Consider the following 24,014-nt stretch of genomic DNA (forward strand, 5'->3'; position numbering starts at 1 on the left):
TGTGTGTGTGTGTGTGTGTGTGTGTGTGTGTTTGTGTGTGTGTAGCTATGGGGATTGATGGGAAAGAATGTCTTTCTCTTAAAAGGACATAATTACCTTGAAAAATTTCCCAGGAATCCTTCAGGTTCTTTGTATTTGTTTTCTCTGTTTTTAGAGTTTCCATAATTCTGTCATCACCTTAGAAAGTTGTTTGTTCCTTTCTGTCCTTTAGGCTGTGTTTTCTCTTGTTTCTTTATCTCATAGTCCAATTGCATCTACTTTGAGAAGCACCTCACAATTCAAGTCCTTGGTTGCAATTCCTCTTGTTTTTTAGTGCCATCGTGGGTATGTGTGCAATCGGTATTGGGGGTGGTGAGATGTGTACAACACACATATGTAATAGCTCTGTCAGTTTTAACAATTTGAGCAGAAGTTCAAGTAGATCGTGCGATGAATCCAACACGGTGTAGTTGAAAAATCATAGCCATTCCTCCCTCAGCATCTCTTCTAGACATTGTGCTTGGTACATGATGTGCATTTTCTTGAGTGCTCAAATACTATTAGAACATAAGCTCCATGGGGACAGGGACTGTAGGATGTCTTGTCCACTATTTTATTCCTAGTGCCTAGCACAGTACCCAGCACATAGTAGCTGCTCAATAAATATTTGTTGAATGAAAACCCTAACAGATAAGTAATAACTTTACTAACATTTAGCAGATGATGAAACCTAAGTTCAGCTTTATTAGACTTCTCTAGGCTCTAAATACTGGAGAGAGGATGCAAATACAGATCCATATGTCCTAAACTTGCTCTTACATACGACAATACTCTTCTAAGGGCTTCTTTAAAACTCTAGAAAGGAGATATGAATAAGTGTTCTAGATCTGACTTGAGTTTTGTTTTTCTCTCTCTAACGAAGTTGTTTATCAAGATTTGCCCTTGTGTGTGCAGCAAAACAAGAATCTCTTCTCTGGGGCACTAGACAAAGATTTTAGGTGGGAGAGATGTGGCTTTAGAGCAGTTCATATTAATAAGGCCTGAGAATTTTAACATATCACAGGTTCAAAGTGACGCCACAGCGTAACATGATCAATACAAAAAGTAAGTTTACTTTAGGGCAAATATATGGAAATATGATGCCCAGTCCAAGTCCCACTGTATTCTATGCTCATTAGCTCTCCTCTGGAGAATTCTATTTATCTCTGGGACATTAACAAACCATGTCACATGTGGCATAGTAAAGGGCTAGGTACACTTAATATCTGTCCAGGCTTGTGGTTTCAATTTATCCTTCTCTCTTTGCACGCACGGACACTGCCTTCATTGAAGACCTCATCATCCTTTCCCTTTGCAACAATCCACTGACTTGTCTCCCTGTCTCCAGTCTGACCACTTCAGATCTACCCTCCACACAGCAGCCAGAGTGATCTTTCAAAAACAAAAAATCAGATCCTATCATACCTCTTATTAAATCCTGTTAATGGCTCCCTGGGGCTCTAAAGATAAAATAATGTGGGAGGTGATGTCCTGTATGATCTGGGCCCTTTCACTGTCTCTGGCTTCGTTTCCCATTACTTCCTTCCCTCACACCGGGGAAGGAGGCAATGACGAAGTGCAATCAAGGTAATGTGATGACCTGAGGCCGTGTAGTGTAGACACTCAGTCTGAACACTTTACATCCTCTAAGTCTATGCTTTCCTACGTTATACAGCTAAATGTACTTTGTGCTATGGATACTAGGGTCTAGGTCTCAGAACCCAATTGGACAAATACAATCAATATGATCACTTACAAATGCTTATTCATCAAGAGTTGCAAATTGACTATATTCCAGAAAACAGTAATCTTAATCTCCTTATTTTTTTCTAAGTTACAGACATACTGGAGTTCGTTGGCATATGGGAGACAGTGGACAAGGGCAGGCAAGAAGGTCCAGGCTCTAAAATCTGGAGAAGTCACAGGGTCCCGGACGCATGAGGCCGACTAGCAGTTGAGGGAAAGGAGGTCAGGTAAGGCAAGTGGGACCTGTGTAGATGGGGTGACTCAAAAGTCTGAGAGTTGTCAGCACAGCGCTGTTCAGTCACTCAATCCAAGAGCAAACCTCTGAGTGTTTACTTTGGTTTGGTTCATGTCTTATTTGAGTTTCCTTGTCCATTCTCTAGTGTATTGTAGTCAGAAAGAACTCAGGGTCTTTCAGATGAATTTTATTCCTCACTTAGCCAGCAAGAGTTAAAGCTAGTCCATCATCTAATCGTTCATTCCCTTGCCATTTACTAGGAGACTGCCATGTGACAGACACTCTTGTAAGTGCTGAGATATATTAGTTGGAGTGCTAATTTCTATTAAAAAACAGCCCTAAAATCCGAGTGGCTTAAGTTTTACTTTTGCTCTGATCACAGTCTTGTATGGGTCAGTGGAAGAGACTTTTCTCCATGCAGTCATTCAGTGCTCTGAGCTCCTTTCATCATGAATTTCACCTTCTTCTTGGTCCTTGGAGGCCTCTTTCATTCAATGAGCAGATAGAGAATGAAGAGATTTGAGCCAGGCCTGGAAGGTGCACATTTCACATCTACTCACATCACTTTAGCTAAACTAGTCATATGGCTTCTCCTAAATATAAGGGACACTGGGAGATGCAAACTTCCTGTGGATCTAAGAGGAAGAGGTGAAGACCAATATTGGAGGTCACCAGTAATGTCTATGGATGGGGCTTATAGAGCTTTAGCTTTATAGTCATATGCAAAGAAATTGAGATCTCAAAATATGACAGCCAAGGGAATATAATGGAAGAACACAGGGTGAGGGCAAGGCAAGCATTGTTAGAGAACTACTGAGGAAGTACCATTTTTTTTTGAGAGAGAGAGAAAAGTAGAGTCAACTGTATAAGTGCCATTATTGTCCTTGGATTTTTAAATATAGACAAGAGAGTCTGTCATTTATACTTTCCAAATGCCACTTACTTGACCTAAAAGTAAGAAAGCCAAGTGAAACAAGTCATTTTACAAGTCAGTTCCATGTTGGCAGAGCAGCACTCTTTGCCAGGTCCTGAGCTATGTAGGCACTGAGGATACAGAGATGGATGAAACCAGTCCCTGTCCTCACAGCATTCTCAGCCCAGCGAGGAGCGGTGCACATAGGCACGCTGGGAGCTCGCTCTGCACTCCTGAGCCCGCGATACCCTGTGCTGTGGGAGGGCAAGCGAGGAAGCCATCACCTCTGCTCGGGGCCATGGATAGCAAAGAGCACGGCATTGGAGCCTTGGGGATGTGTGGGGTTATGACACGAAAAGGTAGGTTCCAAGGACAATTGAAGCAGAGAGAAAAGCACAAGCAAAGACGTAGGGAGATGAGGGCATATAGCTTGTATCAGGCATTTCTCAACAGCTGGTGGCTTATTTCAGTAAATCTCAGTGGTCCTGAGAAACACCTTATAAAACAACTGTTTATCCTAATAGCCAATTGTTTAAAATAGTCACATTGGTATCTCTTACTCCAGAGAAAGACTATTATATATGAAATTGTGGTGGGCATTTTAGATATTTTTTGATTCCTATTGAAGAAGAATTGTTTTCTCATGTAAATATCAGAACAGCAGAAATATTTACAGCCATATTTATGCTATTTCATATTGATTCATTGTAATTTAACTTTAGGTCATGTGTCAGACTGTTCTAAGCATTTTACGAATGTTTGCCTATTTAATTCTCATGACAACCCTATGAGGTAAGTACTATTATTGTCTGCATTTTACGTATGAGGAAACTGAGGCACAGAAATATGAAGGAAGCTGCTGTAGACCACACAGCCAGTAAGTGGCCTTACAAGGGTTTAGGATCCAAGCAAACCAAAGCTCCAGAGTCTGGGCTATTTTCAATCATTTACTCATATCAAACAATATAGAATGAGATTTATTTTGTGATACTAGCCACCTTGGAGTTCCCAGAAAGATGATACACTTCAAGGGGTGAGCAGAGTGAGGCGGTCAAGGTGTCTAATTCAAAAGTGTGACCTCAGTGTAGGCCCTGAAGATTAGTTCTCTGGCGGGGACCGGACCAGGGGGAGCTGTGAGGACAATGTGGTCGCAGCCCGCTGAGCTGCTGAGAATGGCTGTGGCAGAGAGAGGAAGGCAGAGCTGCAAAGCAGACTGTGTGGGGCAAAAGCAGCAGGCTCTGGCAGCGGGTGGCAAGGAGAGTGCAAGAGAGGCACGACTTTCCAGCAGCGTCCATCTGTCGTCCTGTCGCTTGTCTGTCAGTTGAATTTAGCCACTTGACTTCTGAAAGCAAACTGCCCTTCACCTTAGAGCGGACTGTTGACAAACAATAATAGTACTTCCAAGCGAAGAAGTGAAGCACTGGCTTGGTCAGTGAGCGGTTCTTGAAGGAAATAGGGCTGAGAATTTCCTGTTCAGAAACTCTTAAAACACAGACCAGCCACCATCATCTGCACTGAAGGACCCCATGGGGCCCAAAGGCTCTTGTACTAGTGATGAATCCTGCCCTGCTGTGGCTTCTCAATGTAAACATGAGAGGAGACAGGAGAGGGCAGTACCAGGGCCCGGCAAGCCTCCCCTTAGAGCAACGCCAGGGATGCCCCGGGCCCCCTGACAGCTCTGCAAATGAGTTCGGTGCTGAAATGAACTGTAACTGAACATTAGTTGCTTGTATCAATTCAACCCACTGGACTCTGTTTTCAATGGTCGTGGGTTTTGTTTGTTTGTGTGCTTTTCTTTGGCCTTCTTTCACCAGACTGCCTTCTCTTCCAAGAGAAGCATCTTTGTGGATTGAGTTTTGGCCTGGTGGTTAGGACAAAGAGGTCAAGTTCCTTCTTCCCTAGCCTTTTCAAAGCCAGGTGCTAGCCTTGAGCAAGTCGTGAAACTTTCTCGGCCTCTCTGCTCTCCTGTTGCCCCAAAGCGTGCTGTGTTTCCTCAGCGCAAGACCCACTCAAGTACAAAGAGTTAAGATGTGAAGTCCTCCGAGCCTACCAGGCCCGGGGCTTTCCGCACGCCCTCAACGCTGCCCTTAAGTGATTAGTTCAGAAGGGTGTGCAGACTGACAGACAGGAGCTCTTTTAGCCTTCAGGTGAGTGACAAGCCATTCTGTCCCAGATCTGCACGCTCTCCTGTTCACAGGGCTTGACACGGAGCTGTGGAACTGTGCCTTAGCTGTTGCTGGAGCTATGTATCTCTGGGAACACGTTCCTTCCCTTTGTGTCACACCCAGGACACAGCTTTGTCAAATTACTCTTCTGATCTATCCCAGTGGCTTGTTATTTTATTTTAATTAAATTTATTATTTTTTCTTAAGGACTATAAGTTGCTTGACAGGAACTGCATTTGTGATTCAGATGGGAAATGGCTTTCTCAGCTCAGTTATTTTACCCCATCTTTAAAAAAATTGAGATATAATTGACATATAACATTGTGTAAGTTTAATGTGTTGATTTGATGCATTTATATATTGCGATATGATGACTGCCGTAGAATTAGCTGCCACCTCCATCACATAACATAATTATCATTTTGTCTTACACCGTCTTAAACCAATGAAGAACTTGTTTTCAGGTAGGAATTCATAGGAGTGTTAAAGGTGGCTATAGCATAAGCACAAGTCATGAAGTGTTGACAGGTACATGGGGTAACTGATTTCGGTCAGTTTTAAAGGTCAACACGTCTTCCTTCCTGCTTCCGGTCCCTGGGTTGAAGCGCCTGTAAACTAATGGGCAATTTTTGTTTTACAAGGTTGCCTTAATCCCCAGGCCAGATGTGTTAAATCTCCCCCAGGTTTCTCTTAACGAAGTGACAGCAGGTTTTAATCTCCTGTACACACTGCAGCAGCTGTGCAAACATTTCATTAACAAAAGAAAAGTGGGAAGCATTAAACCTGTGGGTAACTTGTGCCTAGCATTTTACATCAGTAGACTTTAAGATGCCCCAAGTAAGGATAAATCTGTGCGCCTTAAATTCTACTTTATTTCAACAAGCTTGAGTAGTCATAACAAAGAAATTAAACCCCATTTAGGGAATTAAAAAATGTAAGAAGAAACTCTGAATTAGTATTCAGCAACACAGTTCTCTAAAAGCATATGTGGCAGAAATAATAAAACAAAGCAACTTCGAGACAAAAATTCACATTCTGAATGGGAAAGCTATAAAATGTGAGGCAGACAAGTCTTTTAAATGAAAAACTGTTTGATATAATATTTACAAACTGTCCTTCATACGTTTTTGGAATTATGTCGACATTTGTTCTCAAGATACAAAATTGTTCAAAGATAGCTGGAAAGTCAACACTGGGACTTTGATTTGTCTTGGTTTTATTACCATTAAAGTGATTTATTATGTTTATTTCATAGTTCTCTTCCCTGAGAATTTTTAATATATTGCTGATGTTTTATTAGTTGGAGAATTTTTTTTTATATCAAAGAACCTGCCTATGGATTCTGTACTTACTGGTATAAAAAGTAAGGACAAATCTCTACTGCCTTCCTAGCTCATTTTTATTTGAACATAATTCATACTATGTACAAACAGAAATATTTATCACCTACTTTCTATCTTAAAGGGTTCAGGCTACTATACTTTTAGGTGTACGCCCCTTCCTCCGTGTAGTCCCTCCTAATCCAATAGTAGAAAACGATTTCCTGCAATCTTCCCATAGGGCTTTTTTATACTTCTCTCATAGTATTCATCATATAGTTCACTGTATTATAGTTCTTTGTGTACATGTTAATCTTCCTATTCCATAGTGAGCTCCTTGAGGTCATGTACTAGGGCTAATCCAAAGTTGTTTTTACCCACAACCAACACTTGGCCACAAATGTCTGCTGAATGAAGCCCTTGGGTAGAACACAATGCTTATGGTGGGGATCTTACTTTCCTCCTCTTCAGCTATTTGTTTCAGTGAGCATACACTTTTATCCCCAGTGGTATACTGGGTCTGGAGAGGGTTACGGGGCTAGGGTGAAAGAAAGGTAAAAGACATTTCAGGGAAGAAATTTGCCAGTCAACAATAAACATTATCTGGAAGTTTAATAAAAATAATCTTGTAGTTATTTTGGATTAAATGAATTTATATTACATTTAAAATTCCCATCACAAGAGAAGTCCTTGAAATCTAAACAAAAAGGCTCAGTCTCGGCAATTCTTCATTCCTTTTCCTGTAGGTGATATTGATTTTTATTTAGAGGTGGTTGACTAGGCCTGTGTCTGGGGAACCTGTCACCAGGGAAACTGTGTAGTTCTAATGCATACAAAGTCTTTCAAACCTTCATCTTTAGGAATGACTGGTGGTGCTTGCAAATGCCAGGGACTTAGGACCAGAGACTTTGTTTCTCGATGTCTGGAATGGGGCCTAGGAAAGGGCCTTTTAACAACTCCCTTCCCTGTCCCCCTCAATACGCACACACTCAACACCAGCAATGCAAGTGGCTCTGATGCGAGTGATCCAAAGACTACACAGAGGCACCTTGTCTTAGGCCTTCCTAGCCTACTGCCCACTTACTAGTTCATTTTCAAAGTCCATATAAGTACTGAATACTAATACAAGTACTGAGTACGAATATACTGAGTACTGAGCACTAATATAAAACACGAATTAGTACTAATTAGTAAAGTAAGATACTAATTAGTCCTAATATTAAGTACTAAAGTACTATTAGTATTGAGTATCAATATAAGTCAGTATTGGTGCTGAGGACTAACTGCTGGTTCTTGGGGAGAGAAAATCTCAGAGAAAGTGACATTTGAGCTAGGCCCTGAAGAGTGAGAACAGAAATTCAGAAAGACTTTCCAGACAGAAGGAACAGAGAACAAAAAGGTTTGGGAATCAAAAGGAGCACGTGTAGCCAGGAAACAGCAAGCAGGCTGGTGTGGTCCAAGTCAAGGTCAGAGGGAGAGTAGTGTAAGAGTCCCAGCTCGACTAGTTGCTAGCTGAATGACCTTGGAAAGATACATAACCTCTCTGAACCTCAATTTCCTCACCTGGAAGATGACAATAACACCTACCAAGCTGTAAGAATTAAAGAAGATATATGTGAAGCACGTCGCATTCTTCTGGCTCAAAGTAGGTCTTTAAGAAATAGTAGTTGTTATTATTAATACTATCCATATGGTTCGAATTTTCCATCAGTAAAATGAATACGTGAACATAAGGTAAAAAAAAAAAAAGAGAGATAGACTATAAAATTCAAAAAAAAAACCTCATCCATTTATTCATGAATTATCAAGGGAATTGAGGCACAATTGAGCTAAGCTTTAATCCTCCTATTCATTGAACTGCATCTATGGACAACTTAAAATGTGTCCAACACTGGGCAATTCTCTCAGTTCTCTTTTCCCTTTTCAATGTGTAGACACAGCCAGGTGGCAACTTTGTTCTATTTCATCAAAGAATAAAACATCTTAATCCTGAAATCCTGGCCCAGTCATAACCCATACACCCCCTGCACAAACAGGATCTGTTTCTCCAATAATGGAAATTCCCCATCACCTGGGGGATGCAGTCAGAGTTCCTTAGTACAACTGCATACTTTCCAATCTCTGGTTGCTGCCTCCTCTCTCACCACCAGCTTGAAGTAGCATCTGATAATTCAGGAGAATTCATCTCACTAGAACATAGCTATAACTTAAATACAGTCTTTCCCACCAAAACATAAAACTGTTAGCAAAAGCAGAAGTCTTGAATATTCAATGTTTATTCTAGCAAATGAGTTCATTTTTTATAAGTACTTTGAACAGTGCCTGGCTCTTGGTAAGTGCTGCCTACAGGTTAAATAAAATAGATAAAATATTTTCAACCTTATCAGGAAAGGGAACATGCTAAATGCTCACTCTCTCCTCCCTTTCTTAAGATTGCCCCCGAGTGCAATCTGGTTTTTGTGGGTTTCTTTTCCTCAATTGATCATTCCAAAATAGATCTCTTAGAGAAGCCTTTCTCAGCCCAACGGTCGGAGCTGTGTGCTGTTGGGTGAATTATTGGAGCTGAGAAGGGAAAAAAGAAGAGAACAAACAGATACTAAAGAATAAACATTTGATTGCTAGTTTGTAGCCAAGTGCTTGAGAGAGTTCTAGGATTCTTAGAAATGTGTTTTACATGGAGGCTGCATAATGCAAATCTAAATATATTACCTTCCTTACCTGTTATCAAAGTCTGTGAAGAGGTATAATTATACTCTTGTTCTAGACAGTACTCTTCATCCCTGCTTTGATTATTGCAAAGTATCTCAGACGCATATTTGAGCGTCACAACAGCACCCATTACATAAGTAAAAGCCCAGCACATTGGCAGTTTACACATCTTCTTCACTGAAGCAGGAAGAGGGTGTTAAACTTTATTCATATAAGTCTGTAGTTTCAGTAAATTCAAGAGCCCCTTTGGGGCTGTCCTAATTCCCCTGTACAAGATGCTTGGGGTTTTTCCATTGGAAGGTTATTTTCCTCTGTTCTTCAGAAACTTCTCCAAGAAATTTCTACTCCACTTTTTTGTGACTCCATAAATTTGCATTTTCACTTGTGCCGGTGAGTGTTTTAATTTATGCTTTCAATAGGTTATAAATAGCCACCTGTCCTGAGCACTTATCTCATCACTAAGGCTTGTTGAGTAGGCAGAACTCAGCATCCATGAAATCCCTGATCCCTGAACTTGACACACTCGCAGCCTAGTGAGAGAGACAAGACACTGAAGAGTAACTAGACACTCATTTCAAATGCAGTACAGGCACACCTCGGAGCTATTGGGGTTCGGCTGCAGACCACCACAGTAAAGCAAATGTTGCAATAAAGTGAGTCACGTGAATGTTTTGGATTTCTGGTACCTATAAAAATTATATTTATACTATACTGTAGTTTATTAAGTGTGCAGTCGCATTATGTCTAAAAAAACAATGTACATACCTTAATTAAAAAATACTTTATTGCTAAAAAGTGCAAACCATCATCTGAGCCTTCAGCAAATCATGATCTTTTTGCTGATGGAGGGTTTTGCCTCGATGTTGATGGCTGCTGACTGATCAGGGTGGTGGTTGCTAAAGGCTGGGGTGGAAGCAGCACTTTCTTAAAATTAGACAACAATGAAATTTGCCACATTGATTGACTTTTCCTTTCACAAATGATTTCTCTGTAGCATGCAAAGCTGTTTGATAGCATTTTACGCACAGTAGAACTTCTTTTAAATTTGGAGTCGATCCTATCAAACCCTGCCGCTGCTTTATCAACTAAGTTGATGTCATATTCTAAATCCTTTGTTGCCATTTCAGCAATCTTCTCAGCATCTTCACCAGGAGTCGATTCCATCTCAAGAAACCGCTTTTTTTGCTCATCCATAAGAAGCAACTCCTCATCCCTTAAAGTTTTATCATGAGATTGCAACAATTCTGATTACATCTTCAGGCTCCACTTCTGATTCTAGTTCTCTTGCTCTTTCTATCACATCTGCAGTTACTTCCTCCACTGAAGTCTTGAACCTCTCAAAGTCATCCATGAGGGTTGGAATCAACTTCTTCCAAGCTCCTGTGATTGTTGATATTTTGACCCCTTCCCATGAATCACAAATGTTCTTAATGGCATCAAGAATGGTGAATCCTTTCCAGAAGGTTTTCAATTTATAGTTGACCCTTGAACAACACGGGGGTTAGGGGTGCCAACCCTCTGTGCAGTCCAAAACCCACGTATAATTTATAGTCTGTCTTCCCCTTATACGCGGTTCCTCTGTATTCACAGTTCCATATTGGTGGGTTCAACCAACCACAGATTGTGCGTGTAGTACTGCAGTATTTACTATTGAAAAAAAGATCTGTGTATAAGTGGCCCAGCACAGTTCAAACCTGTGTTGCTCAAGGGTCAACTGTACTTTGCCCAGATCTATCAGAGGAATCACTATTTATGGCAGCTATAGCCTTATGAAATATATCCCTTAAATAATAAGACTTGAAATTTGAAATGACTTCTTGATCCATGGGCTGCAAAATGGATATTGTATTAGCAGGCATGAAAACAACATTAACCTTGTTGTCCATCTCCATCAGATCTCTTGGGTGACCAAGTGCATTGTCAATGAGCAGTAATACTTTGAATGGAATCTTTGTTTCTGAGCAGAAGGTCTCAACAGTGGGGCTTAGAATATTCAGTAAGCCATATTGTAAACAGATGTGCTGTCATCCAGGTTTTGTTGTTCCATTTATAGAGCACAAGAAGGGTAGATTTAGCATAATTCTTAAGGGCCCTAGGATTTTCAGAATGGTAAGTGAGCCCTGGCTTCAACTGAAAGTCACCAGCTACATTAGCCCTGGACAAGAGAGTCAGCCAGTCCTTTGAAGCTTTAAAATTAGGTATTGACTTCTCCTCTCTAGCTATGAAAGAGGCCTCTTCTTCCAATAGAAGGCTGTTTCATCTCCATTGAAAATCTGTTGTGTAGTATAGCCGCCTTCATGAATGATCTTAGCTAGATCTTCTGGATAACTTGCTGCAGCTTCTATATCAGCACTTGCTGCTTCACCTTGCACTTTTATGTTATGGGGATGGATTCTTCATACCTCATGAACCAACCTTTGCTAGCTTCAAACTTTTCTTCTGCAGCTTCCTCACCTGTCTCAGCCTTCATAGAATTGAAGAGAATTAGGGCCTTGCTCTAGATTAGGCTTTGGCCTAAGGGAATGTTGTGGCTGGTTTGATCTTCTATCCAGACCCCTAAAACTTTCTCCACATCAGCAATAAGGCTGTTTTGCTTTCTAATCATTCATATATTCACTGGAGTAGCACTTTTAATTTCCTTAAAATATAGAAATTTTCTTCTGTATTCACAAATTAGCTAACTGTTTGGTGCAAGAGACCTAGCTTTCAGCCTTTCTCGGCTTTCGACATGCCTTCCTCACTAAGCTTAATTATTTCTAGCTTTTGATGTAATATGAGAGACGTGCAACTCTTCCTTTTACCTGACCACTTGGATGCCATTGTAGGGTTATTAATTGACCTGATTTCAATATAATTGTGTCTCAGGGAATAGGGAGGCCTGTGGAGAGGGAGAGAGATGGGGGAACAGCCGGTTGGGAGAGCAGTCAGAACACACACAATATTTATTGATTAACCTCATGGTCGTATTTGGGAACAGTTCATGGCCCCCAAACAATGACAGTAGTAACATCAGAGATCACTGATCACAGATCACCATAACAAATATAATAATAAAGAAAAAGTTTGAAAGACTGTGAGAATTACCAAAATGTGACACAGAGACATGAAGTGAGCAAATGCTGTTGGAAAGATGGCGCTGATAGACTTGCTCAACACAGGGTTGCCACAAACCTTCAATTTGTAAAAAAACAAAGTGTCTGAGAAGTGCAATAAAGTGAAGTGCAATAAAACGAGGTGTGCCTGTACTCATAAGTACTCATTTTGTGCCAGGTACTGTACTTAATACTTTTCATGCCATAATCCCCACAATAAACCTGTGAGGTCGAGATTAGTATTATCCTCATTTTATAGATGACAAAATTGAGAGATGGGAGAGAGGGGAGCACATCACAATACAGGTTAATATTTGGTCCATTGGAGTCACCCTGGTTTTGCCTCAGTGGGGATAAGAAGTAGACATACTCTTGGTATCAAGACAACTCTCTGTGAATGAACCAGATTCAGTCATGGGAATGCTGCTCGGAATTCTTTTTCTTGACTAAATGCGAATAGGCTCTTCTAGGACCTGAGAGTCCCTCCACCCCTCCAGATTCAGAGGGACAATGCCCTCGGGCTGGAAGGCTTGGTTTGCCATCATGGGAAGCTTGGGGAAAGTTATCTTTTCTAATGTCATACTCAAGGTTCTGGATGCTCCATGCTTTTTTCCAATTCACATAGGACAGTGGTTGACTTCCCAGATCTGGAGACAGAGGGCCTGAAGTCACATCCCAGTTCTTCCTTTTTCTTGCTGTATGTCCTTAGCAAAGTGACCTCCCTTCTCTGCACCTCAGCTTCTTCACTTGTAAAATAGGATTGATAGTGATACCTATCTTATATGTTTGTTGGAGAGTTAGAACAGGCCTAGCTAGGAGGAGGCACTCAATACGTGGTGCCTGTTGTTATACATATCTTACTAAGGGATCGTTCTTAGTTGCCTTGAACTTCTTTCAATCTTCAGCCCCTACTGTTTTGTAGTGATAACTAAGCTCCACGTGTAACCCTAACATTTGTCCTCTCTACAGGCCACTGAAGCAGCCCTGCTTGGTTGATGCAGTTTGCCAACTTCTTTTACCTTTTGCCACCCTCATAATTGCTTTGGATTCACTTGCATTTCTGCCATTGAGTAGTCTATTTGCCTCGGGCGTGCAAGTCAACACTCAGTTGGAAAGAATGCTGAACTCACTTAGAAAGAACACCCATTTAGGGGACTTCCCTGGTGGTCCAGTGGTTAAGACACCACACTTCCACTGCAGGGGGCATGGGCTCGATCCCTGGTCTGTTGGGGAACTAAGATCCTGCGTGCCTCACAGCATGGTCAAAAAACAGAAAAAAAAAAAAAATAGGCACCCATTTGAATTCTATACATCAGTATTGCTCCATAATTGAGAATCATTGAAGAATCTTCCATAGAAGGTGCTGCAGACTGTGGGAGGAAAAAGTGTCCATTAATGAGTCACAAGGATCATGCGAAGATTCTGTTTATTCAACAAACATTTTGGAGAACGTACTATGCGCCAGACTCTCTAATTGACACTGGGGGTAAAGTAATGAAAAAAATGTTTTTGCCATTTAGAAGCTTGTAGTCTAGTGGGAAAAGCATAAGTAAGCAGATGATTAGAACAGAGCGTGGCAAGTCCTATAGTGAAAATAAGCAAAAGCACTGTGGGGAGGACCTAGCCCAGCCTCCTGTTAGAAGCTGTTAAGCTTAGAGAATGAGAAAAGCCCTTGCATAGCACAGATCCAGCCCACCTCCCCTCACACTTGTAATGCTGTAGCAGCCTCCCAACTATTCTTCATGGCTCCTCCGACTCCAATCCATTTTTGGCAGAACTGCAGGTGAATTTGTCAAAAAGATATTGGCAAAGAAAAGAAATGGATAAAAATCAAACCAGACAAAGCAGCATATGTGTCAAAATTGTATCATCTCCTGTGACTGTACAACTGTACACACACACACACACACACACACACACACACACACGAGTTAAGTTTTGTATACCTTGAGGCAGTTTTGAAATGTGTTTATGTGCTTTTATGCATTTCTGGCCATTTATCTTTCTTAGAAAATATTTTTGATAATTTCTATAAATGCTGGGAAAGTTTTGCAGTTGTTAAGCGAGTTTCTTTGTTAATAACTTTCATTCATTTTTTTGAATTAAAAAAGTTCAGTTCATTTTTGAAATTATATTAGCTCTGCATGTTTTTCAATACTGCTTGAATTTTAAAAATTTTTGCCTCTGGCTCTAAATGAATTGTCAGGAAGTAAAGTGCTCAAAAGCAATATTACCAGCCAGTAGTTCACTTATTAATGACTTTTGTTCATCTCAAGGTGATTCTAGAACATGTTAGATATTCACAAAATATTTTTTTCCATTGTCTAGATAATTTTTCTTTTCAACTTTAAATTCATTTTTTGGTCAGGGACGCTTATTTTTACCTATTTAGTATTTTTAAACCACTGTACATTGATTTTTATTTTGTATTTCAGCAGGGTTAACAGTCTTCATAGCAAAGAAAAACACAAAGAAATCTTCTAGGAGGAATAAGAGGATGAGTGCTTTGCTTTTTGGATAGTTTTGAAATAGGCATTACATTTTAAAATATTGATTTAGCATTCATATCAAAATGTGAAATGAAGAGATGAGAAATCGGTTCTGTAGCTCACTTCTTATTTATTAACCTTTCCAATACCAGTAGGCATTTTGTATTTCTCAACGTACTTAATTAGATATTCTACTCCTTTAGATTGACCGATCACAGTGAATAAAGATAATGTAGACAAGACCTGCTAAATACTGACCCAACTACTACCTGGAAATGTTCATTTTTCTGTCAATTCACTGTGTCAGCTTATCTGCCAATTCAACCAACTGTTTTCAAACAAAATCTTCAATTTCCTTTCTACCGTCCCCAGCGTTTACCACTTAAAACCTGCCTGTCGCCAAGGCTATTTTTTGCTTCAAAAAAATCCTCTACCTCATTAGCAGGATAAATTGCACATTTCTTAGCTTAGCATTCAGCACTGACAGCATAAGAGATACTCAATTACTTTTGTTGGTCATAAGAATAACAATACTTTGTAGTGTGCTTAATATGTGCTACACATTGTACTGAGTGTTTTCATGGACTATGTCATACAGTCCCACAAAATGACTTTATGTGTCAGGTGCTAATGTTATCTTCCTTTTCCAGTTAAGAAAATGGGAACTCAGAGAGGTTAATAACCACCCCAAGGATACCCTGAATTTGAACTAACCTCTGTTCGATTCTCATGTTCTTTACATTGCTTTCTACTATATATCATTAGTCATATTTCTACTGTTCTAAAGCCTAGCTCTGCAAGTTAATTTTAACTTTTTAAACTTTTTATCATGCTAAAAATACATAAAATATACCCTTTTATCCATTTCTAAGTGTACAATTCAGTGTCATTAAGTAATTTACAATGTTGTGCAACTGTCACTATCATCTATCACTAAAATTTTTTGTTATCCCCAAAAGAAACGTTTTACCCATTGAACAATAACCCCAATCCCCCCTTACCCACAATCCCTGGTAACCTCTATTCTACTTTCTCTCTCTGTAAATTTGCCTATTCTAGGTACCTCATATTTGTGGAATCATATAATATTTGTCCTTGTATATCTGACTTATTTCATTTAGTATAATGTTTTCAAGGTTCATCCATGTTGTAGCATGTACCAAAATTTCCTTCCTTTTAAGGCTGAATAATATTCTGTTATGTGTATATACCACATTTCACTTATTCATTCATCTATTGAAGGGCATTTGGGTTGTTTCTACCTTTTGGCTATTATGAACATTGATGTATAAGTATCTGTTATACAGTAATTCCATTTTTAATTTTTTGAGGAACCACCATACAGTGTTCTTTTTTTCTATTGAAGTATAAATGACTTACAATATTATATTAGTTTCAGGTGTACCTCATAGTGATTCAGTATTTTTATACATTATGAAATGATCACCATGATAAGTCAGGTTACCATCTGTCACCATATAATGTTATTACAATATTTTTGACATATTCCCTACACTGTACAATACATCCCTGTGACTTATTTTATAGCTGGAAGTTTGTACCTCTTAATCCCCTTCACCTATTTCACCCATCCCTCCACCCCCTCCCCTCTGGCAACCATCAGTTTGTTCTTTGTATCTATGAGTCTATTTCTGTTTTGTTATGTTTGTTCATTTGTTTTGTTTTTGAGATTTTACATGTAAATGAAATTGTATGGTATTTGTCTTTCTCTGTCTGACTTATTTCACTTGGCATAATACCCTCTAGGTCCATCCGTGTTGTCACAAATGGCAAGATTTAATTCTTTTTATGGCTGAGTAATATTCCATGGCATATATATACCACATCTTCTTTATCCATTTATCTATCAATGGACACTTAGGTTGCTTCCATATCTTGGCTATTGTAAATAATGCTGCAATGAACATTGGGGTGCAAATATCTTTTTGAATTCATGTTTTCATTTTCTTCAGATAAATACCCAGGAGTGGAATTGCTAGATCGTATGGTGGTTCTATTTTTATTTTTTCAAGGAACTGCCATACAGTTTTCCATAGTGGCTACACCAATTTCCATTCCCACCAACAGTGCACAAGGGTTCTCTTTTCTCCACATCCTTGTCAACACTTTTTATTTCTTGTCTTTTTGACAACAGGCATTCTGACAGGTGTGAGGTGGTATCTCACTGTGGTTTTGATTTGCATTTCCCTGATGATGAGTGAGGTTGAACATCATTTCATGTGCCTGTTCCACTGTACTCTTTTCTACTGCAGCTGCACCATTTTACATTCCCACCAGCAAAGCACAAGTGTTCCAATATCTCTGCATCCTCTCCAACATTTGTCATTTTTTTATAATAACCATCCTAATGGATGTGAAGTGGCATTTCATGTTGGTTCTGATTTGTATTTCTGTAATTACTAGTGGTACTGAGCCTCTTTTCATGTGCTTATTGGCCATTTGTATTTCTTCTTTGGAGAAACGTGTCTTCATGTCCTTTGCCCATTTTAAAAAATGGTTTGTATGTTTTTTTGTTGTTGGGTTTTTACTTTATAATAAAAATCTTCAAGGAGCCTGAACTACATATAGGGTACTATGAGAGATAAAAAGAAAGACAGTTTTGACCCTTCCGGTGTAGTAGCAGTAAGGCAACTAAGACAAATATCTGAAGGATGAATAGATGTGGATGAGAAGTGCCCAGAGGCACTGACACAGGGGAGAAGGAGACAGGACATCTCCTTTCAGTGTTTTCAGAAGTAATCAGCTAAGCCTGTGTGAAATCAGTGGACTGGAAATGAGCTTTAAAGGCTGAATTGGATTTCAGTGGGCACAGATGGGGAGGAAGGACATTCAGGTATGAGATTCAGCATAGTCAAAACATGGATGTAGGAAAGCTCAGGTCAGGTTTGTGCACCAGCAGCTATAGTTCAGTTTGTTCACAAAGGTTGAATAAGGTTTTACTGCAGAGGGCCTTGAAGGGCAAAATACCAGATTTCTAACTACTCTCATAAGCCATAGGGAGCTTGTGGACATTTTGAGAAGGAAAGAGATCTGAAGAGGACTGGGTCTTGCTTAATATGCCCTCCATTCTTATGCTTTTGTTTAGCAGAACGTCACGTAGCTTCTAGGAGATACTTTGCCCATATCCGGCATCCAAGAAATGATTGATTGCTAGCCCAGAGCCCTTGGCACCAGTCCGTTTTCTGATATGTCATTTATCTGAATATGTAGAAAATCAATGGAATTTTTAACAGTCTGACTCTCCATATAATTACTTTGTCAAAGCTACCAATGCTTTTCCAGAATAACGAATGGGTTACCTGAGTGTGTCTTTTATTCCAATGAATTTTGTAGGAACTGCAACTGTTGTATCAGTGTGTCTTTGCTGGGCCAATTAAGAAGAAAATGAAGCTATTACAAACAGAACACAGGACTCCAAACCAGCCCTCAATCATTTTCTGGCTGCAGATATGAAACCTTAGCTGGTTCCAGCCTACATTCTGTGATTCAGTCCTGTGATGGTAAATGTGAATAGTGGTTTATTTTTTTTTCAAAATAGACACAATCCACATTGAACTCAACACAGAGAAGAAAAAGGTTTTCTTACAGTTACCAGATGGAATGGCATATTTTTCTTCCCCCATGGAAGAACAGTGTTTGTGGTTTCTGAGATCAGCAGAAGTTGAGGCATTGGTGAGCTCGTTCAGTGTTTACAATGGCTTCAGCTTCACATTATTCAAGAATAAACCACAAGGCCATCTTCACGTGTCTGTAACAATTTAAAACAACTCAGACTCGCTCTAAAGAGTCAATATTTCTACCACATAAAGATGTTATTGTCAAAAAGCAAAAAGGAAAAAATTCTCAGTAGTTGCAATGAATTAATGTGAATAGTTAAGGCTGAAGATCACTACATTTATGGGCCAGGCACTGTGCTAGACATTTGTCACATTTACTTCTCCCAACGTCCCTGTGGGTAGATGTTATTCTCCTCAAATTATAGATGAGACAACAGTTACGTAGAGTTATGCAGTAGTCAGACTTGGCTAATGGATGACTCCAGAATCTATGGCTTAACACAACGAAGGTTAATTTTTTATTCCTGTCATAATCTAATTGGGTCAACAGGGAACTCTGCTTCAGGGACTTGGGGTTCTTCCATCAAGGACTCACACCCTCTTAGAGAGCCTTGGACTTCTCCAGTGGATTTTTTTTTTTTTTTTTTTTTGCATCCAACTGGCAGGTGATAGAAGGGAGAACCAAGGAGGATGGCTTGAGAGGTGCTAGAAACCCATCTAGTGCAGTACACATTCCATTGACCAAAACTCAGCCACATGAACCCACCTAATTGCAAGTGGGCCAGGAAATGTGGTCTAATGGTGTGACAAGAGCGAGGGGGAGAAAGCAGATGCTAACGAGTACAAGAATGCTTTGCTACAGCGCACCATTGTGATTACCAAATTTCCTTGCACTCTTCTTCCTGCACATACAACACATTAACTCTCTACTCCTCCCATCAATAGATAGTAGCCAACATCCCCATCTGCTTATTGCATCCATCTCTGGTGAGGTAAGACATATTCCTTTCCATCAGGTTCAGATATGGTTCCATTTGGCTCTGTGCTTTATGAAGTAAAAAGGTAGGTCACTCATCCCTCACACCAATACCACTCAGGATACAATGGCACCATCTAGCAGTCCAATCTCTTTTTATTTACAAACAATTAAACAGATATTTGAAGAAGGCACATGACTTCTTTGAGGTAGAACTCGATCAAGAATCCAGGTCGCCTGACTCTCAGTATAATGTTAAAAGTTATCTTACCTTTGTTAAATTGTTAAAATGTGGGCCATTAATATGAGTCATTGAATGGGAGGAGAGCTTTAGGATATAATTCAATCCCCCATCCAATGTGCAGTCTCTTGCTACTTGCCTAATGTATCTTTGTCTGCTAGGAGTCCACTCTTAAAGCATCACAGGACCTCCTTGTGAAAGGCAGACAGGTATTTGAGGCCCATTAAAGTTAGAGTGTTGGCCATAAAAGGCTTTTCTGATTCTGTCAGGAGCTCACTGTTCTTGTGGTAATGAGCACACCATAAGGAACGATGGTGACAACAATAGCAGTAACTAGTAGAATTTACTGAGACTCACTGTGTAGAAGCACACATGGATTATTTTAATAAAGCTTCACAAATCCCTATGAAAGTGGTATTATTATTATTCCCATTTTACAGGTATAGAAAATGAGGCTCAGTGTAAAGCCTCTTGCCTAAGTTACTCAGCTAGGAACTAGCAGAGCCAGATTTCAACACAAGGCTATCTTTCATTGAAGCCTGTGCTCCTAAGTACCAATGACAGATGAGTTTTATTGGAGCTTTGTTGCTTGCCATCAAGCCATCAGCCACTGCAGCCACCCCCAGATGGTGCACCCTGAGGGGAATTCAAGATGGAGAAAAACAGGAAACATTCTGTGCTCTCAATACTGCCCCTAGATAGTTAAGATGAATATTTAAGGAATAATTTCAATTAGTCCAGACTCTTGCATTTTCCCATACATAGAAACTCGCTAAAAGCATTAACTTGAGATATCTGGTTTTTGTGATTAGCAGTAATGCTTTGATATTTGACTATATGTTTGTTTTGTTTTGTTTTCAGCAAAAACCCCTATATACCCTGGCTCTTCCTTTACCTCTTTGGAGCAGTTCCTCAGAGCTGAGAGGCTGCCCGCCGGGCTGTAGTCCTCAGTTAGGTCCCCAAATAAAACTTAACTCATAATTTTAGGTTACGTGTTTTTCTTCAGTTGACACTATCTTAGAAAAAATGGAGCAGTGCTGGCTAGGAGTGGAAAATGACACGTGCCTGACTTTTTCATAGGACAAGAGGGAAGAAATGAGGGGCAAAGCACTGCTGCTGAGCGCCGACTCCTTAAAAGTACAGAACCACTTGTGTTCCTCTTGGTGTAACAATTCCTAATGATTGATGCAAGGTCAGGCCTTTTGAAATTTTCAGTGCATGGCACTAGAGTTGAAATTAGAATTTGCCCAACATACCTTGGAGAGGAATTCCATTCCTTCTTGAGGGGTAGCATGCTTGGGCCTTTTTCATGTTTTATGCTGTCATGGTTAAAGATGGGGTACAGTGGAAGTGAGATGACTCAAAACAGCATCTTTCTGGCAAAGAAGTTTCAACTGTGTTTCCAAAAGTTGGACAGTAGCAGGTGATGTCAATTCATGCACATGTATTCCTTTCAAATCATTTGCTACAGGAAAATCTAATTCCTAGGTTGTATGAAGGCTGCACATCCCCATGGAAGGGGGAGAAGGTTGAAGGCCAAACTCCAGGTGCACCAAGGCAGACAACTGCAGGCATGAAAAACCAAGCAGGCAAAGTAAATAGTTTCCAAACGATTTTTCATCTTACAAATTCTTTTTATTCAGCATTTATGTGACATGTTTTTGGAAAGGTGAGTAAATAGAGACAAAAGAGTTGATGAAATTATGAGACAAATCAAAGTATGTAATTAGTCATGTGTGGATTCTTACATGTCACTTGTGCACATACCCACACATCCACACACGCTTACTGGTTTGTTTCCCTCAATTGCAATCATGCTATCTGGTCAGTTTTATGACTATACAATTCACTTAACAATATTACATGGAGACCTTTTCATGTCAGTGTGTATATGAATAGATCTGCTTTAGTCTTTTTAATGGCTGAATAGTATACCCTGGTATACAGGTTTTCTAATTTACTTTAACAATTCCTTCTGGTAAACATTGTTTTCTGTTTTTCATTGTTACAGAAAGATGTTTTTGCTGACTCTTGGTCTCCAGCCTTCTAGAAAACTTACTTTTAGTACATTCCATGCATTTCCTCAGTCTAATAATTTCTTGATCAGTGCAGGATTTATTCTGCAGCCTCTCTTGGGTAAATAACTGAAGATTCTCCTCCTCCTTCATTTCCTTCCTCCTCTGCATTTCCCCTGGAGGTGATATGCATGACGGGGGTGGGGGGTCACCTATCATCCTGGCGTTGGAGAAAGACCACGTATCATATGCTTGCTGTTATTTTTGATATTACACATTCATCCCTATTCTATAATGTATAGTCAATTCTCATTATTCTTGTAGATATATTCTATAAAGTCACCATAAGCACTGAATTAATGAGTACTGAACCCCAGCCCCTAGGGGAAATATGCCCCCCCACACACACACACACACAGTGGTAAGTAGACAGATATGTATGTATACACATATCGCACATAGATTATCATCTTAAATTGTAAAATCAATTCTTCTTGGTAGTTTCCATTTTCTTTACAGTATTTTTAAAAAGAGTAAATGAGGTTCAAAAGTACTAAGTGACCTGCTGGAAGCTGCCCCACTAAGAAGTGCAGGAGTTGGGATTCAAACCTTGTCCAACTGGCCCCAGAGCTGGAGCTTCTTGTACTACAATGCACTGTCCCCTACTGCCTCCAGTCTGCTCGTCTCTGTATGAGAGCTGAACTAAGGAAGCAGAGTGGCTCCTTGTTCAACCTCAGTTGGGCACACGCAGGTAAGGCATCTCAAAATTTTGGGTGCTCTGCACATGTTTGGTAATGGCCAGGAAAAGCGCTGCAAGTATTGATTTTGAGGTTAAAATAAATACTAGCGAGTATACACATTCGCAAATATAGAAGTCACTAATAGTACGGATCAATTGTATCTTCATTGCTATGGCTTTCCTGCTTATTTTGAAACCCAAAGCTGAGAATTGAATTCATTATTCTTTTTACGTTATTTTGGGACCTTCCCCTAGGGCTAGAAACTTCAGACTCTGGATCTAGTTGGTGAAAATTAACTAATATGACTTGGCAAGGTTATCACTCAAAAGCCTTTCCTTGTTCAGAAACAGGAATAACTCTTTCCTTAGTTTTCTCTATATTAAGTGTAAGGGTTGAATGAGGTGACATATAAGATCATTTCTAGATATAATTGTATTAGTTTCCTGTGGTTGCTGTGACAACTTATCACAAAATTGAAGGCTTAAAGTAAAAGAAATTTATTCTCTCATAGTAGAAGCTAGAAGTCCAAAATCGGTATCACTGGGCCAAAATCAAGGTGTCGGCAGGGCCATGCTACCTCCACAGGCTCTAGGGAAGAATTCATTCCTGGTCTCTTCCAGCTTCTGGTGGCTTCCAACAGTCCTTGGTTTGTGGCCACGTCACTCCAATCTTTAAAGCTAGCACCTTCAAATCTCTCTCTGCTCCATCTTCACATCTTGCTTTCTCCTACATGTGTCTGTCAAACCTCTCTCTGCTTCCTTTTTATGATATATGTGGTACCATTTAGGGCCCACCTGGATAATCCAGGATAATTTGCCCATCTCAAGATTTTAACTTAATCACATCTACAAAGAACCCTTTTCCTTATGAGGAATATTTACAGGTTCCAGGAATTGGGACCTGACGTTTTTGGGTGGACATTATTCAGTCAACAACATTCATGAATGAATCTCAAGTCTCTCCACAAGGTCAAAGATGAGGACCTAGAAGTCAACAGAAAGCATGTGGTCCGTGGTGCTTCTATACATATTTCTATTCACATGAGCTACCAGGCATGGTCTTTACCTAAAGTTATAGAGCTTTACCTGAGCAGGTTATTGTTATTCTAAATGAGATCAGAGGATGTTGCAGATAAGATCTAGTGTGCAGCTGGGCCATTGACAAGTCATTGAGCATCCAAGGTGTCCTTATAGGAGGACCTGTTAACAGTATCTCCTTTAGGGCCATCTGGCAATGAGTTTGCACCTGCTAAGAACTTCACAGGGCAGATGTCACAGGGAAGTGGTATAACTTCTCTGGCGTGCACAGCTGCTAAAGTGAAGTTTGTTGTGGCATATTAACGTGAATTGAGCAGAAACCTGATGCTACACGGGTCTAACATTTATCATATAGAGATGTAGTATTCAAACAAAATTAAAATAAACTTAAATGGACAGAACACTTTTGGATTCCCACCCCTTAAGCCGTTCTATTTCCCTCTAAAAGTTTGGAATTACCACTTCAAGGCAGAGTAGCCTCAAATAGCCAGATATTTACAAAAAGGCTTTCATGGCTTCCCTAGAATTTTCTATACCCACATAGGAGATAGGCTTCCTCTTTGCTGATTAACAACCTGTTATTTCTGTGGAGGTGATATTTGCCACATGATGGGGTGTGGCTTTGGTAATGCTAGAGACTTGTCGGCTGGTTTTGATCTCTTTGAATTCTTATGTTGAATGATTTGTGGGCCAGTTAAGAGACATGGAATTATAGGGCTAAATAAGAGTAATTTTTCCCAC

The sequence above is a fragment of the Balaenoptera musculus genome, chromosome X (assembly GCF_009873245.2).
Source record: "Balaenoptera musculus isolate JJ_BM4_2016_0621 chromosome X, mBalMus1.pri.v3, whole genome shotgun sequence".
Classification (NCBI taxonomy): domain Eukaryota; kingdom Metazoa; phylum Chordata; class Mammalia; order Artiodactyla; family Balaenopteridae; genus Balaenoptera; species Balaenoptera musculus.